The following is a 19761-nucleotide window of genomic DNA, read 5'->3' as shown; positions in this document are numbered from 1 at the left end:
CTGTATAGCAAACATTTTTTTACCATGCAATTAAGTTGCTGAAGATGATAGACAAATTGTAAGCAAAGCTAGCATGTATTGTATGATAAAACTGTTTAACATCAGTCGAAGTAAAGTTAAAGTGTCAATAACACTCAGATTGTCAGAACTATCGTGGACAATGGCCTTCTTTTTGGAACCAATAATGGATAGTTTGTTAATTGTGGCTTATGTCGAGAGAATCCCAATCGTTTAAATTAATGACACAATCGCGAAAGTTATTTTAGAAAAAGCACAATGAATACATATACGTAAGTAGTTACAAGGATAGAAATTTGGAGAGATTAGTTCACGGCTTTAGGCTACGCTCCTTTGTTCTGAGACCTGAAATTCAATCATTTTAGATCATAGAGTCCGATACTTTCAAGCACGTAAAAATTGTAGCACGAAAATCGCGCACTTCCGTGAATTAACTTCTTGAAATTTCTATAAGTGTAGATTGAAAGATTTATTAAACAAGCTTAAGGGAAGGCTTAAGATTAATAACATATATTATTAACAAGATAGGGGTAACGTAAATTTGTACAGTCTTCAAACTGTACAAATTGTAATAGTTAGAATTACTACTTCAAGTATAGTTAAAACTGCTACTTTAATGGGCAGATGACGATTTCGTCCTGGGTACCTGCGAACGGTTCCCCCACTACACGGCTTTCCCTTTACTGACCCCAACTTTCGCATGTAGAGGTATTGGACTGGCGCAAGCTATGCATAAGAGGAACACGGCGCGGCTTATTATTACCATGGTAACGAGTTGTCGCACCATGTTCCTCTTTACCGTCCTAGCGCAAGCGCAGTACGTTATGTTAAAGTTGAGATCATTGTTCCCCTCACTCAACCAAACTGCATCCGTCGATCTGGTCACTGGAAGTCCTTCACACCTAAGGAAGACTAAAATGCGAATTATAAAGATTCCAATGATATATTATTTAACGGAAAAAGTAGAAAATTAAAAAAATAAATGTTCAAGTTCAATTTCAATGTTCAACAAGCCGAGACCACCTACTTTTCGAAGCGTTGCGTTTTACTGACGTTTTTGTGTATAAAAAGTGTTTGAAATAAATAATTTAAAAAAAATGTATTTCAAGTGTGCATTTATTAAGCCTAACAAGTCCTACATGAATATATTGATTAATATTCTCATAAAAAAATAACAAAAATAGCGTTTTTTTCGGGGGTTAATAATGACCCCTTAACTTGAGAAGTTTCGAAAGCTAAAATTTGGTCGCTCTTCAAATCTAACTTTCGAAAGTTTTGACAGTGACAAAAACAGAAAAATGCATTTGCTTAAATAAAATGTTCTATTTTTTTATTGCTAACTTAGACTTCAAGAAAAACAAACTTTTTAACAAAAAAAAATTCAAATCAAAATTTGAATTGTTCACCAAGGATGCCAATTCTCAGCCAAAATGTTGAATTTTAAATCCAAAAAGAATTTCCTGCAAAACAGTTCAGTTTTCAACCCAAATGTATTAAGCTTTAACTAAAAAGTTTAATTTTCGACACAAAAATAGAATCATTGAGTCTTCAACAACTAAAACGTTTTTTTAACAAAACAAAAATAATTTTTAACCAATCAGTTGACTTCTCAACAAAAAAGATTAAGATATTGAACACAAAATTCAGAAGTTTCTAAGAATTTTGAAAGGTTTCAAAAGAATAAAATTTTGTATCAAAATTCCTAAGAAAACTAAAAATGATTTTTTAAAATTAATTTTCAAACAAAAATTTTTAATGTACACAACTTTCACAATAGAATGTGGAAGATTTGAAGGCATTTTTTTAATTTGCAGGATTTTAGAAATTTTGTAGGGTTAGATTCCTAGAACATTAAAAAAAAAGATTTCAGAATAAATTTTTATGTACTAATTAATGTTTCTAGCTTAAAATTGCATGAAATAATATAATTTAAAAAAATTCTTGAATTTTTTGATTGAGTTTTCAATTCAAGATTTTGGCTAAAGTGAAAATTTTTGAAAATAATTTAATTTGGATAATAATTTTAATAATAATATTTTTTTGTTGAAAATTACTGTGTTTTGATTTAGGCCTAACTTACTCAAAATAAAACAGAAGTTTTCAATTAAGAAAATTCTGTTTTAGTTTCTGTTCAGGATTCTTAAGTTAAATTTGAAGAAGGACACTTTTGAGATTGACTCCATGAAACTCCTTTACATTCTACTTTTTATGTGTTAAAATAGTATTTTCAATTAACTTTCATAAACAAATTGCCTAAAAAGTAAAAAGAATTATGATGTTTGTTAATGAGTTTCCAAATTCAGCGAGGAATGAGACTTTTTATACTTTTTGACTATAGTGGAAAATTATTTAACGATAATTTTGAGAAATCCGATTGTTTGAGAAATAAACCAAATGTATGATGTCAGTTAATAAATTTTGAAATGTGGCCAAATGTTAGCTTCCAAAACTTCTCAAGTTAAGAAAAATATGTATTGCACCAATAAATTTAAGCTCTGCAGTGGATTTTACTAAAATATACTGACAATTTTTTCATTATATTTCTCAAAATCTTTAACATTTATTCTTACATTTTCAACTTTTTGAGTCAAACAACAAAACGTTGGCATCCTTATAATTCGCAGATTTCGAAAATTATATTTATAATTTACCAGGTGCTGAATTGTCAAAATTTTATATTCCTTATTTTAGTCCTTCTTATGTACGAAGGACTTCCACTGACCAGATCGACGGCAAAATTTCGACTCAGTGAGGGGAACCTTGATCCCAACTGTAGTGTGTAGACGGTACTGCGCTTGCACTAGAACGCTTAAGCGGAATACGACGCGAAAACTCGTTACCATGGCAACTGAAGGGGTAACTGAAGGGGAAGCCATGTAGTGGGGGAACCGTTCGCAGGTACTCAGGGTGGAACTGACCATCGCCCAATTTAATTGTAAGGCTTAATAATCTAATAGTAAGGCTTACACAGTGTGTCAAAACAACTACTACCATTCTTATGAACAACAGTGGTAGACACATACACACTTAAGTCGCAGCGTCATATACTGTAAACTATAGTTGTTGACCCTACTGCTTTATAAGCCCTTTACCCATAAAGGAACTTTACCATTAAAACGTTTAAGCAACCCCATCCATATGTTTGGCCCATTTTTAGGTTGCACCATAACAATTGGTTGGTTACCAAAGCGAAACCTTGCAAGCAAATTCTTAGGCTCTAATTGTGCTTCATAATAATTTTTACCACTTTTTATGAAGCATTGAGACTTTTCCTCCTTAAAGTACACGTTAGGGTAAGACTGCATCTCTTTTGCAAGTAAATATGGGGTTGGCTGCGCAGGACTTTTCAATAGTAAATAAGCCTCTCGTAAACCAGGTTCTCGTATTACTTCAAACGTCCACCTAGGAACGCCTAGGATATCAACGTGGTTGAGAACTCCCCATTCAATCTGATCGGCTTTATGAATTAATACGTAAATGTGACTATCGTCAGGAACAGAAATATGTTCGGCTGATGGCTGGCCTCTGTATTCATTCAGCATTGCATCTAGTTTTGTAAGGACAAAAAGTGATTTTTGAATTTATTTTACACTAAAAAACATCTGTTGGCAAGTATATAAAAGACCGTTAAAAAATGACGCCATACTGACAGAGGAAGTGGTGGGGGCAGGGGCTTAACAGGTTTTATGACGATTTGTGACAAAGTGGGAAGGGATTAACGCATAATGTGACACCATACAGAGATAACATGAATGTAAATAATAATTTTTGTAAATACTTTTAGAAAATGTAATTAGTGATTCAATCTTACAATTAAATCCTCTTAAGGTAGCTGTCGTGGGAAAAGTCAGATTTTTGAAAAAAATAGTTTTTCTATGATTTAAAGAATCAAAATATTATAACTGATGTCATTTAAAATAAAAACATTATTTTTTCCGAAAAATAGTAAAATTCACAACAACAACAAAAAATTTTAACAATTTTTTTTGTAATTGAACTTCTTCTGCCGTTGTTTCTTATCTCATTTTGAGAAATGATTGCATTTTAATAGCTGACGGCCTACTTTTTCCGGAAAAACATTTTCTACACCTCTACTGTTTCCAAATTTGAAAGTAAATTTTTCTATGGTTGAAATCATCTGAACAAATTTTTTCAAGAAATTGAACATTATTAACAATAACAATATGTAGTTTAAACAATTTATTTTATGATCTCTAATTAATTATTTTCCTCACTATAATTGAAATTTGAACAAACAATGGAGCTTTTGAAAAACTTGAAATTTTACATTACAATTCTAAGAAAATATTATTCACAATGACAATAAATTATTTTAAAAATATGTTTGTTAAAATTAAGTATCTCCTCACTTAATTGGAAATTGGACAAAAAGTTGAAATTAAAAAAAACCGCAAATATTATTTCTATTCTAAGAGTAAGTTGCTAAAACAATAATTAATTGTTTAAAAAAATATGCTAACATTAACTTATTATGATGAAGTAATATTTCATTTTTTAGAAACAATTTTTATTTCAAAAACCAAAAAAGATCGTAAATAGCGTCAAACACGAAAAAAACAAACAATTTTTCACTTATGGGATTTCTTTGGGACCCTATAAAACACACTTATTTGAATGATATTTAAGAAGTAATATTTTATTCGTATTCATCTCAATTCAGCAAATATTGAAGATTTTTAATCAAAATTACAAAAACGTATTTTTTTCTTAGGGAAATACGTGTTAAACTTTATGGGGCTTGCGCCACCTTTCAAAATCATAAAAAAAAAGGAATTAGATTTACTTTCCTTTGGATTCTAACAAATTTCCGGACGATATTGATAAACAAATTTTTTTTTATTTTCCAGTGCATTTTTGGACCAGCCTATTTTACAAACATTCCAGTTGTCAGAACATTTTTTTAAAAATTACAAAGATTCCAGACTGCAAAAAACATTTCAAGAAATTCTTATTTTAATATTTTTCTTTTTTTAGTGGCTAATAATATTGTTAAATTTCTGCTTATTTTAAATATTTATTGAACTTGCAGTAAAAAAATTTTTTACATTCTGTCAGTGTATTCGTGTATTCTCTCAGTGTGTTCGTGTATTTGCTACCTCCTAATTCTAATAATTTTCATCAAAATGTTACACATAATAAATAATAATTTGGGGAATAAAATGAGCCTTTGATAATTAAAATTAAATTAAAATTAAGACAATTTTTCTGAATGGAGGGCAAAATCCCAAGTTTCTAATTTTTCATAAATTGTTTAAATTTTTCATCAAATGAGTTTCAGTTTAGGAAATCATATGTAAAAGATAAATAAAAAATAGTCAAAAACAAATTGGAAATCTATTAATTGAATAAAATTAATAAATATCAGAATTCTCATCGGAAAGAATTTTAGTGAGATTGTATGACAAATTTTCATTTTTGTCAACTATCAATGTAAATAGTAGGTAGATTATAAGATTATTTGTCTTCTTTTAACTTTGAAAAGTGTAAAGGAGAACGAATAGATATTGAATCTGAAACTCATTTAAGTTTATTTCATGTTTAAAAATAGTTTTTAACGACGCAATATTTCGTAAAATTGATTTCTTATGTCGAAAAATATTTTTAATTTAAAAAAAAACAACATATTTTGATGTTTCGCAGGTCCCATGACGTTCAACAATGTCTGTCCCATAAGAAAAAAGATGCCTTTGTAAATTTTATTCAGAATCGTCAATATTTGGAGAATTGAGTTGAAACTCAATATTTCTCTTCAGAATTAGTTATGTGATACAAATGATTTTTTTAAATATTACCCCCCTAAGTCTGTTTTATAAGGTCCCAAAAAAAACCCATAAGTGAACAAATGGGTTTTTCGAGTTTCTGGCTCTAATTATTATTTTTTGCGATTTCTTTAATACAATTTTTTTAATGCATCAAATAATATTTTCCTCTGATAATTAGATGTTAACATAATTTGTTTAAACAATTTATTAATGTTTTTAGCCGTTTTATTTTAGAATAGATCTAGATAGTCACGCTTTTTTCTGAATTTTTCAACTTATTTTGAACTTTTTAGAATATTTTGCCCTTTTCATCCAATTTTCAATTATAGGGAGGTAACGGTTAATTGAATTCAACAAACTGGATGGTTTAAACAATTAATTATAATATTAAATAACACTTTTAATGAACAATGCTAGAAAGATGCAGTTTTTGTTCTAAATTATTCATCATTTGATTAGAACCTATTATTATCATTATTCATAATTATATCATTCTATAGTTATGACAGATAGTTGCAGTTTGAAAAAGTGAAACCTTTGGTTTTTCAGTTATAAATAACAAACAAACAAATAGATACTTTTATAAAAATTAATTTTCTTATGTGTGAATATATATATATATATATATATATATTTTTTTTTTTGAATGATATAGATATTTGAAATATTTCTCGAATTTTCTTTAAGCTGAACATTTAAAAAAACGAGAAAATTTCTAGTATTACTCTAAGAGTAGATAGTTACAAACCGTAATTATTTGTTTAAAAAATTATATGTGTTAATTTACATTATTTATTATCTCACTAAGTGAAAATTGCACAAAATGTGAAAATTTAAAAAAAAAACGCAACTTTACAGCCTTCATATAGAAGAAAATAGTTATTAACAATAATAATTTGTTCAAAAAATCATATTTTTTAAGTAAATTCATTATTACGTAGCTCTACCTGAAAATTTGTCACAAAATGAAAATTTTTGGATAAAAATGCAACTACCTCATCTTAATATAGGAGACGATAGTTATAAACAATAATAATTTATTTAAACAATTATGTTTGCTTAATTGCATCAAATTTTACCTTTTTCTGACTGAAAAGAACAGAAACTTAAATTTTTTTGAAGAAACGCGACTTTCTAACTTTATTAAAAGAGAATATTATTATAAATAATAAGTTTTTGTTTTAAAAATTATTCTCATGTATTTGAATTAATTAGGAACTCTTTTTAATTGAAAAGTGGACCAAAAGTGGAAATTTTAAGAAGAACATTTAATTTTCCATAATCATTCTAAAAAAATGTTATTATAAATAATAATATATTTTTTTAATTATTTCTGTTGAAATACATTGATTAGGGCCTTAATCTAACTAACAAATTTAAAATTAGTGAAAAACCGCGACTTTCAAACTATCGTGAGAGAAAATTGCTAAAAATTCTCATAAAATTTTTTTTAAACAATGTATACCTTGAAAAACTGGAATTTATCAGGAAATTTTTTAATCAGGGCATTTGTTGAGAGTACCTTAATTTTTTTAAATCGCATTATAAAATAAAATAACAGTTATTCTTGAATTATCTGATTGAAATTCATCTCATTCATTGATAAATGAGCTATTTTCTTGTAAATTTGTTTTTCTTTAACTGAAAATTCATCTGTTCCAGTTTAGTATCACATAATTTTAGTTCAAAATAAATTTCTTAGTTTAAACATTAAATAAAAATAAACTATTTAATGTTTGGTTGAACATTTAATTGTTTTTTTTAATTCACGATTTTTGTCGAAAATCAATTTTTTTTAAATTTAGCTATTCTAGTTCAAGATTCATCATTCAACTTGAAAATTAATCAGTTTGGTTGAATTTTTGTTAACTAAAAATGTACCTATTCTAAATGTATATTCCATCATTTTAGTTAAAAATTCATTAACATTTTCAACTCCAAATCTATCTATTGAATGTGTAGATAAAATTGCATCCTTTTTAAATAAAAATGTATGTAGTTAGATGAAAATTCGTTAATTAATGTTTTTAAATTGAACTATTCTAGTTAAAGATTCATCACTCATGTTGAAAATTCATCAGCTTGGTTGAAAACTGATATCTTTTACTTTAAGTTAAAAATATTTGGTTTAAAATTTCTCTTTTTTTCGTTGAAAATTCTTTCTCTTTTAAATCAAACTGTTCCAGTCTAGGATTCATTACTTAGGTTGAAAATGCATCAGCTTAGGTGGAAATAATTTTTTCAACTGCAAATTTAACAATTTAATCGTTAGCTGCAAATTAATTTGAAAACTATATGATTGAAAATTTATTTTTCAACACCAAAATATAAATTTTAAACAAAAAGTAAATTTTCTACGAACTAGTTAAATTTTTAACTAACAGTACAATTTTAATTCAAAAAGTATGAATTTTAAACAAAATAGGTTAATATTTAACTACAGTAGCATTTTTATCCAAGAAGATGAAATTTCTCCTAAAACAGTTGAACTTTTAATTAAAACACAATTTCAGAAAAATAGATTAATTTTAATGCAGGAAGTAGTTCAGTTCTATTTTCAACACTCAAATATATAATTTAAACAAAAGTAAATTTTCTACGTCACAGTTACATTTTTAACAAAACTACAGACTTTTTTAACAAAAAAGTATGCCTTTTCCAACAAAATTGGAATTTTTAAGCGAATAGTTGCGTTTTTATTAAAAAAAGTTCAGATTTTCTCTAATACAGATAAATTTAAAAATAAAATTTCACAACAATAGTTCAATTTTCATCCAAAAAAGATTCCAGGTCACTTTCTAACACTAAAATAAGAATTGTAAACATTAGGTTAATTTTCTGCTAAATAGTCGGATTTATAAAAAGAAAAACAACTTTAAAAAAAAAGAGTTGAATTTTCATCCAACAAAATGTCAACTAAGTGTTCAACACAGAAATACGAATTTTAAACAAAATCAATTTTCTAGGAAATAAGTTTTTAATCCAATAAGACGAATTTTCAACAAAATAGTTTAATTTGCACCCAAACGGGATGTGTTTCCAAGAAAATTGTTAAATTTTCAACCAAATAATGAAATATAAAACTAAAGAGACAATTTTCAGTTGAAAATTTTTGATAATTTCTCCTTAAGTTTCCTGCCGAGAAGACTAACTTTCTAGCCTAAAATAAAAAAATAAAAAACCTAAATTTTCAAACAAGAAATTGAATTTGTAAAAACAAAGATGCAATTTTCGTCAAATAATTTAAGTTTTAACTAGAACAGATAAATTTGCACCCAGCAATGGAATAATTATAGTTTCAATTTAAAAAAATTCAGTTTTGATGAATTGTCAACAAAAATAATTTGTTTTCACGACTCAACATGCGTCAGGTGCGTGTTCTCATATTTGATCTATTTCATGGTATTTCTGTAGATGTTTGCATTCGAAATATTATTTTTCAATGCCAATAAAGTAAGACAAAATAGATGAAGTGTGTAAATAATTCTCGCCTTTCCTTATTGATGCATTCACTTGAAAATAGGGTATGTTGGTGTAGGTGAAGTAGCTTATTTACAAGTTACACAATATTGCCTTTTTATCGTTTTGATAAGGTTAAAAACACTTCACAATCGCATCTTTTTACATTCTCAACAGAGAAGGTATTAGGTTTTTGTAAAATTTGACCCTGCTCCCCCAGTTTTTGTAAAATGTCCACATTTTGAGACCCCCTAAATCTAAAAAACATTTTTTTCCGAATGTGTCTGTCTGTATGTATGGCTGTCTGTGAACACGATAACTTTTGAAAAAATTAATCTATTAGACACTCGTTTAGTGTCCTAAACTTAAGGTTAAGTCCCTTAGCCAGCCATTTTGGATAAAAATTCGAAAAGTTGGCACATTTTGAACATTTTTGAGACCACTTTTTTCAAAATTCAAAAATTCTCTGTACGGTTATTCATAGTATTAAAGAGGCGAACAATGTATCCTAATGACTTTTTCCATAAAATCAAAAATTACAACTTTTTAAATTTTCTTGAAAAATCATATAAAATAATAAAAAATCCAAAAATTACACTTTTCGGCCAAACTGTGCAAAATACGGTAAAGGATAACAGAATGAAAATTGTGAATTTGAAAAAGATCTAAAAATTTGTTATTAATCACTTTTTGATAGGATCCGTAGTTTTGGCTTTAATCATGAAAAATATCATTAACAGTAAAAAAAATCTGCCCGCTGAGTGGACACATTCTTATCACAAGTTTTTGACAAAAGGCCCATATTTTGAGATCCCCTGAATCCGAAAAAAACAGGTTTTTACGAATGTGTCTGTCTGTACGCCTGCCTGTCTATCTTTATGTCTGTCTTTCTGTGAGCACGAAAACTTTTGAAAAAATTAATCTGTTAAATTGGCCTTTGGCACACTTTTTTAGCGTCCTAAGCTAAATGCCATGTTCGTTAGTCAGACATTTTGGATAAAAATACTAAAAGTGAGCGCATTTTGAAAATTTTTGAGTACACAATTTTTCATGTTTCAAAAATTCTCTGTACCGTTCTTCATAGTACTTAAAAAGAAACATTTTACTTTTCGATAGCCCTAAAAGGATATCGTATCAACTTTTTTAATTTTTTCGAAAAACAGAAAATTCAAATTTTGACAGCATACATAATAATGGGAAATCTAAAATTTATATTTTTTCATGCAACAATTTCACAGTATTTGAAAGATTCTCAAATATATCAATGTATTTTCAAAACGAAAAAAATTATATAATTTAGAATTTAAAAAAACAGTAAAGCTGCTCAGTAGACCGCATGTGTAAAGTTTAAATAATAAAAAAAAACATTGGTAATGAGCGAATTCAGTTTATGGAAAAACGAAAAAAGTTGCAATAAAACGTTTGATAACAAAATTTTTTTAAGAATGCTGAAATAGTTGCACTTTTAACAAAAAAATTAATTCGTACTAAAATAGATAAATTGTCAACCAAAACTTAAATAATTAAATTTTAAGCTAGAAAAAATAATTCTATAACACACAGATGAATTTTTATTTGAAACTCTGGAATATTCAATTGGAATAAGTTAAATTTTCACTTTAAGAAATAACTTTTCAAAAAATAGTAAAATTTTCAAACAAAGTGATGAGCTCTCACATAAAATTGTAAATTTGCAACTGAAATAGTTGAATTTTAAACCAGAAAGATAAATTTTTAACAAGGAAGTTTCATTTTTACCAAAAAATACAAATTTGTAACTAAATAAGATTGTTTTCAAACCAAAATTTGAATAATTACATTTTTAGTTAAAAAATTAATGTTCAACCAAAGATGTGTACTATTATCTAAAATTATGGAATATTCAACTGGAATAATACTTAAATTTTCAGTTTAAAAAGCCAAATAATATTTAACCACAGCAAAAGAAAATTTTCAAACAAAAAAAAACTATTCGGTAGAAAAAATTCCTTTTTACCCAAAGAAAAAAGAAGTTTTCAATGAAATATCTCATATTTCAACCATAGAAATAAATTTTCAAGTAAAATTATGAATCTTCAACTAAAAAACTAATTTTTAACAGAAAAGATTAAATTTACATCAAGTAATTTTATTTCCAACGTAAAAGATAAATTTTAATATAAAATAATAAATATTTAACTGAAGCAAAGAAACAGATAATTGTCTAAAAAATGGATTTTTAACAAAATATCTGAATATTCAACGAAATAGTTGACTTTGCAATTAAAAAACACTAATTTTCATTTAAATTATTTTTTATTTTGAACAAGAAAGGATCAATTTTAAACTAAATATGGACATTCTAATTTTCAGTCAAAGGAATTAATTTTCAACCACACTGATGAATTTTCAACTAAAATGATTAATCTTCAATTGGAATAGTTCATTTTTATACCAAAAAGGTGAATATTCAACTATCATGATTAATTTTATACAAAAGAGGAGAATTTTTCACAAGGTTTATAAATTTAAAAAAACACTTTTAATTTATAAACAAAAAGTATAAATTTTTAACCAAATATTTGAATTTTCATTTAAAGGAGATACATTTTCAACTGAAAATAGAATGGTTAAATTTTCTGTTGAAAATTTAATTCTTAACCAAACAAAAAAGATTAAATTTTTAGCAACATAATTTTGTACTGAAATAATTAGATTCTTAGTTTAAAAAATACATTTTCAACAAATTAGTTATATTTTCAATCAGAGATTAATTTTCCATTATAATGGATATTCTTCAACCCAAAGATGTTTTAATAAAAGTGTTTAACTTTCAACCAAATAAAAAGTTAATTTTCTACCATAAAATATATTTTTTACAAAATCCGTGGATTTTCAACGAAACAGTTCAACTTCCAATTAAAAAAGACACCTGAATTTTTATCCGAATTGTTGAATTTATAACTAAGAAAAATCAATTTTCACTCGAAAATTGACAGTTACATTTTTTAACAAGAAATTAATTTTCAAACAAAGTGATGAATTTAAATTTGAAATTATAAATTCTTAACAAACAAAAAAATTATTTTTAGCAAAATGATCCAATTTTCTACTGGAATAGTCGAATTTTTAGTTTAAAAAATGTATCTTCATCAAAGTAGTAAAATTTCCAACCAGAGATTAATTTGAGATCAAAATGATCAATAGTCAATCAAAAAATTATTTTTAACAAAAGAGGTTAACTTTTAACCAAGTAGTCGAATTTTTCACTAAAGAGAGATGAATTCGCAACATACAATGTGAGAAGATTTTCTATTATAATTTAGCAATATTTTTTTTTGAAATACTGCTTCTACTCTAGAAACGACTTTAAATATTTTCTTTTTCTTAGATTTGGAAAAAGGCGCTATCAAATTTTGAATTTTTTTGAATTGGGACAGGGATTTTTTACAATTCCTTTCTTCTAAATCCGAATTATAATTCTTTTAAAAGATTGCCTAAAATTCAAACTATAACTTAAACTTTACACTAAAAATATAAATGTTTAACGATTATAAATCATCAAACTTAATTTAGCGAAAAAGATCTCACCGAGAAAAAAATTGCAAAATGTATTTCTCGTAATGAAAAATAATAAAAATTCAGTAATAAATTATGATTGAATTAGTGTAAACTGAGATAATCTAAATAAATTAAATAATATTTTACATCATATTAAAAATACACTCACTTGCAAGACAAGAGAAAACCATGCAGGTAAATAGTAGAATGAAATTGTTCATTTTCGCAAAAAGGAGAGATAATGATAGTCAACTAGAAACTAAGTTTTGAAGAATTTTATGAACCACAGAACAATTTTTGGAATATAGACACATATACACCAAAGAGTACCTAATTATAGAGCATTATCTATGATAGACCTTCAGACGTATTCTAGTTTACTAAATTTGTTAAATGTCAGTGAATTTTATTGCAGTTAACAATCTCAATGATAGTGTAATAATATTCCTAATGGTATTAATGATTTGTTAAATTCTCTTCAATACATTTGATAATCCCAATATAATAAATCCAACAATATATTATAAGGTGTTCCCTTAATGTTTTTGAGGTCCTCATAAGAAATTATTTTTTGCCTAATTTAATTAATTTTACTTGAAAAAATTTTGAAGTCATTATATTTTAGGGAAGTGTGTTTTTTATGAGAGAATGTCCTAGTGGTATATAGTACTCGTATTACTAAAATTTAATGCTTACTAAAGACCGTTTTAATTTCACAAAAATGCAGTGGAAAAATATATAATTTAAATTTGGAAAATACAGTGGAAAAATAGAAAATTGAAATTTAGATCCAAACGATTCCAAATACAGCACACAATGTCAAAAAAAGAGTAATAAATTATGAATAGACCTACAAAATTTTATTTTAACGATTTTAGGATAGGACTAGTCATTTTGGTTTAATTTATCGAAAATACGGTGGAAAATAGGAAATTTAAATGGCTATCTAAACGACATAAAATGTATACATCTCAAAATGCATTAGAACTTTTGAATAACCGTAAAAAGTTTTATTTTTACGAGTTTGTGATAGGACTTGTCAACTTATTTTATTTTAAGGAAAATACTGTAATAAGTAAAAAAATTCAATTTTCGATCCAAATCATTCAAAATACAGGAAAAATTTTAAAAAAGGAATTATAACTTTTGAAAAGTCCTACAAATGTTTTATTTTATCGAGTTTTTTATAGGACTTATCAACTCATTTTATTTTAACGAAAATACTGTTGAAAGTAGAAAATTCAATTTTCGATCTAAACCATTCAAAATACAGTGAAAATTCTCAAAAAGCAATTACAAATTTTGAAAAGTCCTGCGCAGTTTTATTTTAACGATTTTATGATAGGACTTGTCACTATAGTTTAATTTTACGAGAAAACAGTGGAACACGAATGTTTAACATTTTTTCTTTAACAGCATTTTTTTTTAATTTTACCAATTTCGAACCTTATACAACTATTTCGGTACAGATTTAAATTGTTCAAAATAGTACAAAAAAACTAAAGATCTAGGAAAATCTTAATCTTCAAAATTCTTAAAATTTTTCTGGACTTTCTTAAAATTATTTAAATCAAATGAAAATTCCTTGGATAATTTTAAAATACTCTAAAATATTTAAAAGGCTGAAATATTTTGAAGTTTCTTAAAAATTTGTATTGCTTATAAAAATTCCGTGGGTGTTTTTAAAATACCCTAAAATATGTAAGATCCTTTGAAATCACTTAAAAGTTTTGCATAGCTTTTGAAAATCCCTCGGAATTTTTTTAAATACCCTAGAATATTTAAAATCTTTTGAAATATTTGGAAATCCCTGAAATTAAAAAAAATATCGTAAAATAAATATTTTCACTGTTTGAAAAAACATTAAAAACCTGGAAAATTGTTTAATCTCGTGAAATATCCTTAAAATTTTTTAAATACCCTGAAACGTTTCAAATCCTTTAAGATTACTTCAAATGATAAAAGTCTGTTAAAATTACTCTAAGATTTTTCAAACCTTTTAAGTTCTTTTAAAATTTTGTAAAGCTTCTAAAAACTCGTCAAAATCTTTTAAAATAGCCCCTAACATTTGAAATACTTCAAAATATTTTAAAATTCATTAAAACTTTTCAGAGATTCTAATAATTCTTTGGATTCTTTTAGAATGCTTTAAGATATTTAAAATATTTTCGAATATTTCGAAATCCCTAAGATTTTTTTCCAAAGTATTTTCAATTGTTTGAAAAGAAAGCCCTACACAATTTTTAAAGCTCTTGACAAATTTTTACATTCTTTTTAAATACCCTAAAATAATTAAAATCTTTTGAGATTTGAAAGACACTAAAATTTAAAGAACTTCAGAAGGCTTTTGGAATTTTTGGAACTTTTAAAAGCCTTTAGAAATTCCTTTCAATTATAAAAAATACTCTAAAATTTTAAAACTCGTTTGAAATCACTTTAATTTAATGAAATCTACTAAAAAGACACTGAGATATTCTAAATACTTCAAAATATTTTTGAATTTCTTGAAATTTTCTATAGCAGCTTTGAGTTTTGAAGTATTTAAAAAAATTCTAGAATTTAAAATCCAAAACTATATATTTTTAACAATTCCATTTTTGGCGAAAAATATTGTATGAAAAATTCGCTGCGTCAATTACCAAGGGGATAGATTTTCTTTCAGAAAAAATAATTTTCAGATATATAAGCAAAATTTTTCACATTTTTCTCAAGTTTAGAAAAAAAAGGTTTTTACTGGAAACTGACTTGTGATCAATATCTCAGATAGGCCACCTTGATGCCTTGAGTCGTTTGAAGATATATCTCTCACTTGGATTTATTCTTCAAAATAAAAAAGCATTTCAAATTTTTCCAAGTATCTAAACAATTTTTTTTTCAATATCTTCTTGAAAGCTTTTAAAATTCCTAAAAGGCATCTTTTTATAATCTTCAAAAATCGGCATTTGGTTTCACTCTTGTTGAAATATTTTCAAATTTAAAATTGTTTATAAATGGTCTTTAAATTTTAAAACCTACAAAATATCTTTTAAAAACATAAGAATTTTTCTTAAATATTGGGTTCAGAACTTTTTAAAAAAGTAGCGAATGAAGACCATGTACATGTATAATTTATTTCGAATCTGCTGATTATTTCAATAAAGTTTAAAATATTATATCATTATGTTATTTTATTAAACTCTTCTATATTGGGGAAAATTTTTAATAAACTATTCTATTTGGTAAAAATTAGGAGCAAACAAACAAATTTCGTTTGTTTATTGCCTCTCTTTTCCATATAAATTATTTATTAAAGTTTGTAAGAATCAATTTCTCTGAGTAAGCTTCAGCTTGAATAAACATCACGAGGCAGATAAAAATTATTATTCAAGATAAAGCTTATTTAACGCAATTCATTTTTAGAAATTTTGGTCAATTATTATTTTTTTCTATGGAAAATGAAGACAATATACAAACATTTTTTGATTGTTATTAATTTTTCCCGAAATCTAAACTCTTAAGAGATATAAGATATATTATGAAAAATTTGCGTGTTTCTAGTTTCTTTTATTGATAATAAAGATAAGATGGTTTGTCATAAATTCGTTGGTACATCCACCTGCAACTTATGTAACTCATACTGTACTCAAAATGACAAAAGTGAAAAATAAACTTCTGATACAACCGAAAAAAAATTTTTTAATCGACAATAGAACTCTGTTAAAAAGTAGCGCATTCGAATCATGTTTATGAGTAATTAATTAATATATTGATCCATAATGATCCCACATATTTAAAAATATTACAATACACAACATTTTATGTTTTAAATTTTAATGTTTCGTTAGACTTTATTAGAAAAACTCTAATAAAAGAAATTACCATACAATAATAATCAAAGCCGATAATAGTTTTAAATCTAATTAAGTCAGAACTTTTTCATTTTTTTACTTCATCACTACAGCCAACTTTATCGAATGAATTATATATTTTTTTTAAATCTCCGTGAAGAACAGTTTCAGACCATAAATATATTTAAAAGCCAGTTTTTATTCTTAAGATTTATTTAAAAGAATCAATAAATCTAGAATGAACATCATTTTTATAATAGTCATTCATTTAATTACAGCGACATCTTTACTTATAAACTAAACAATTTTTTTTTTCAAATTTGGATAAACCATTTTTTCTGTCCCCCTTCCTGTAAACATGAGAGGTTTAAATTGAATGAATCATTTAATGCTATTTACTGTATTTCATTTCTAACGAATTTTGTTGCACAAGCTACACCAAACACTCGCTTTTAGTCCACTGTCGAGGGCTGCCTTCAAATAACCTTGGACTGATTTCGGGGGGATCGAAACGTAAACAGTGAGGGCCGCCTGACTCGCTTCCAATTGGAATATATATAATGTCGCAACCGCTCTAGCCCTACTGTCCTGAGAAAGTGAGGGAGCTGACAGTTCTAGGAAGGATGAGAATGGGGTGACTGAAAGCGAGAGTTTGGTGTATTTAAAAACCAAACTCATATTTTACATTGCTAGACGACATTTCTGTGAAAGAATATTTATTTTATTACAGAATATTATTTTATCACAGAAATTACTTTTCAGGGCCATCGATAAATTGGATAACTTATTTTTGCCAAGTTTTTACACTTTCTCTTTCCGATGTTACTTTATATATTCAAAATCATCCAATTTCAGGAACATCAACTTATTCATTTTTAAAATAGAAGATTTTTCCGTTTCAAACCTTCTTACTTCTCAGCTTATTTTTATTATTAATATTTTTTAATAATTGTCACTATTGATATACGCACGTGTTTCCCTTTCGGCTTATCCGTAGTTTTGAAACCTTTCTAGTTTACAGCCTTTAGGAATGTGCTTCATATCTCAATTTTATGTGCGCCTAGAAGCAGTCCTATTTGCAGTGTACATTCAACCTTAAAGTTTTGTCTTATACATTAATCCCACTTCGTGCGCTTTACTATCTAAAAGTTTTTCATTCGTAAAATTATCTCTTCGTCTCGCCTACAATCTGAAGCCCTTTTGGGCAAAGTTCTTAGAATCGAGTTAACTAGGTTCACCATATGTCTAGACACCTTAAACCTCGTTCCTCCCCGTCTACCACTTGTCAAACCAATCAAATTCCATCATTTGCCTCACTATTTGCGATTTTCAAACACTCCCGTTCTCTTAAGCTCTCTAACCCCGCTCTTCCTTGCGTTCTATCGGTCTCAAAACTTCATCAGAAGCTCTTCGACGCGACTCAGAGCAAAACTCGTTTACCGCGTTCGCCTAAATTCAGTAGCCCAAAAGTTCGATTTAACTTGTGACATTCAAAATATATTAATTTTATATTTTACAAGTTGAATTTTATTTATACGGGAAAAGTACCTATTATTAATTCCCAAATTCACGTGTTGAACTAAACGCGAGACTGAACAAGCCTACTAAATTAAAATATTACACAAAAAACAATCAAGATAGCATGTTTCTAAATTCTACATTGAACATAATTTTTTCCCCCTGATCAAAAATAACTTCAAAATATAGAAAATCATTTTGAAATAAAGAACATTTTTTATTAGAATAAGAAACAATCTCTTTGACTGTGAGCCAAAAAACATTTTGCTTGATTTATTTATTATTATTCTAGAATAAGTCCGTAACAACATCTGATGCTTAGGTGATACCGTTGCGTCCCCTTATGAACCTAAGCGTGACCCCTAATCCTCACCATAGGGTGAAGACCGCGGGCATGCGGGCACCCCAGCAGACGAGGAAGACCCCTTACCTTGCAATATTCCACCAATGTACATACCTCCACTGGTAGTTTAGTATCGCTCTCATTTTGAAAGTATATCGATCCTATTACTAGCCTTCCTATTTCGTCAATATCCGGTACTATCACCATCAGGTCTCTTGAACACAGCTCAAGCAGAGCGGGGGAACGTTGACTCCATTCGCTAATGGTTTTTAATGGTATCTCGAATTAACCAATGCTTCGGGATTAGCGAGATAACTGTTTGCCTCGCAGACATGCCTTTGTTGTGGAGCAAGTTTATTTGAGTAATGTTTAAACCGGGAGCAGTCATTTAGGTGTGGTCCCGACCATCCTGTGCCCCTAGAGGATGCTCCTGTCCCTGTGCGGAAACCCTTAAGTTAATCTATCCAAAGTAGTAGAAGGGCCTGTTTTTGAGGCCCGCAAGAGCCCTTTTTTGAGACTCAGGAATTTTCGCAATTAGAAGATGCTTTATTTCTCCACTTACCTTAAGGGCTGCACCTTTCCAAGGCCTTGTCTCGACAACATCCTTTGGTAGCCTAGCTTAGCTGCTGGATCGGCTGCAACATATACAAAGACCTCAATCCTGTAGAAGGAGTTATTGATTTTTGGCGATTAATCTGGGCACACTCTTTCGAGTGCCCTCCAGATGGCCTTCCTGAAGAGCTCAAATTTTTCTGCAGTGAGCAGCGAGTCCGGGTAGCTCGAATCTGTTATCACAATCATCAGGGGGTCAGTTCTCTGAGCGGCAGTCAATCCAGCCCACGAAGGCTATATTTTGGTTTGATATAAGGAAATTTTATTTTATCTAATAATAATATCTTAATAACATATATATTTTAGGAACTCGTTATTACTGAGCAATACGAATATCAAAACCCATTCGATTGCCGATTAAAATAAATATTCAAGGATAATGTTAAATATCTTTTTTAGCAGTGCTAATAACTGCGAAAAATATCAATATAAATAAAAAGGAAATGTTAACGTTATACAATAATTTCAAATGCATACACTTTTTTCTTATAGTTGTATTGTTTATATTATCAGGCAATAGTTACAATGTAGCCCCATTCGGAAATTTGACGTTTTTTAATAACTTTCAGCGTTGATTACTTTTGATCTACTGAACATTTTTGAAAATTTCAAAAACGTAGGCATTCTTTGAAACTTACTCTACAAATTGACATAGATTTCC

This window comes from Belonocnema kinseyi, chromosome 3 (assembly GCF_010883055.1).
Source record: "Belonocnema kinseyi isolate 2016_QV_RU_SX_M_011 chromosome 3, B_treatae_v1, whole genome shotgun sequence".
Classification (NCBI taxonomy): Eukaryota; Metazoa; Arthropoda; class Insecta; order Hymenoptera; family Cynipidae; genus Belonocnema; species Belonocnema kinseyi.
The sequence above is the reverse complement of the archived record's forward strand: the minus strand, read 5'-3'. Positions refer to the sequence as shown.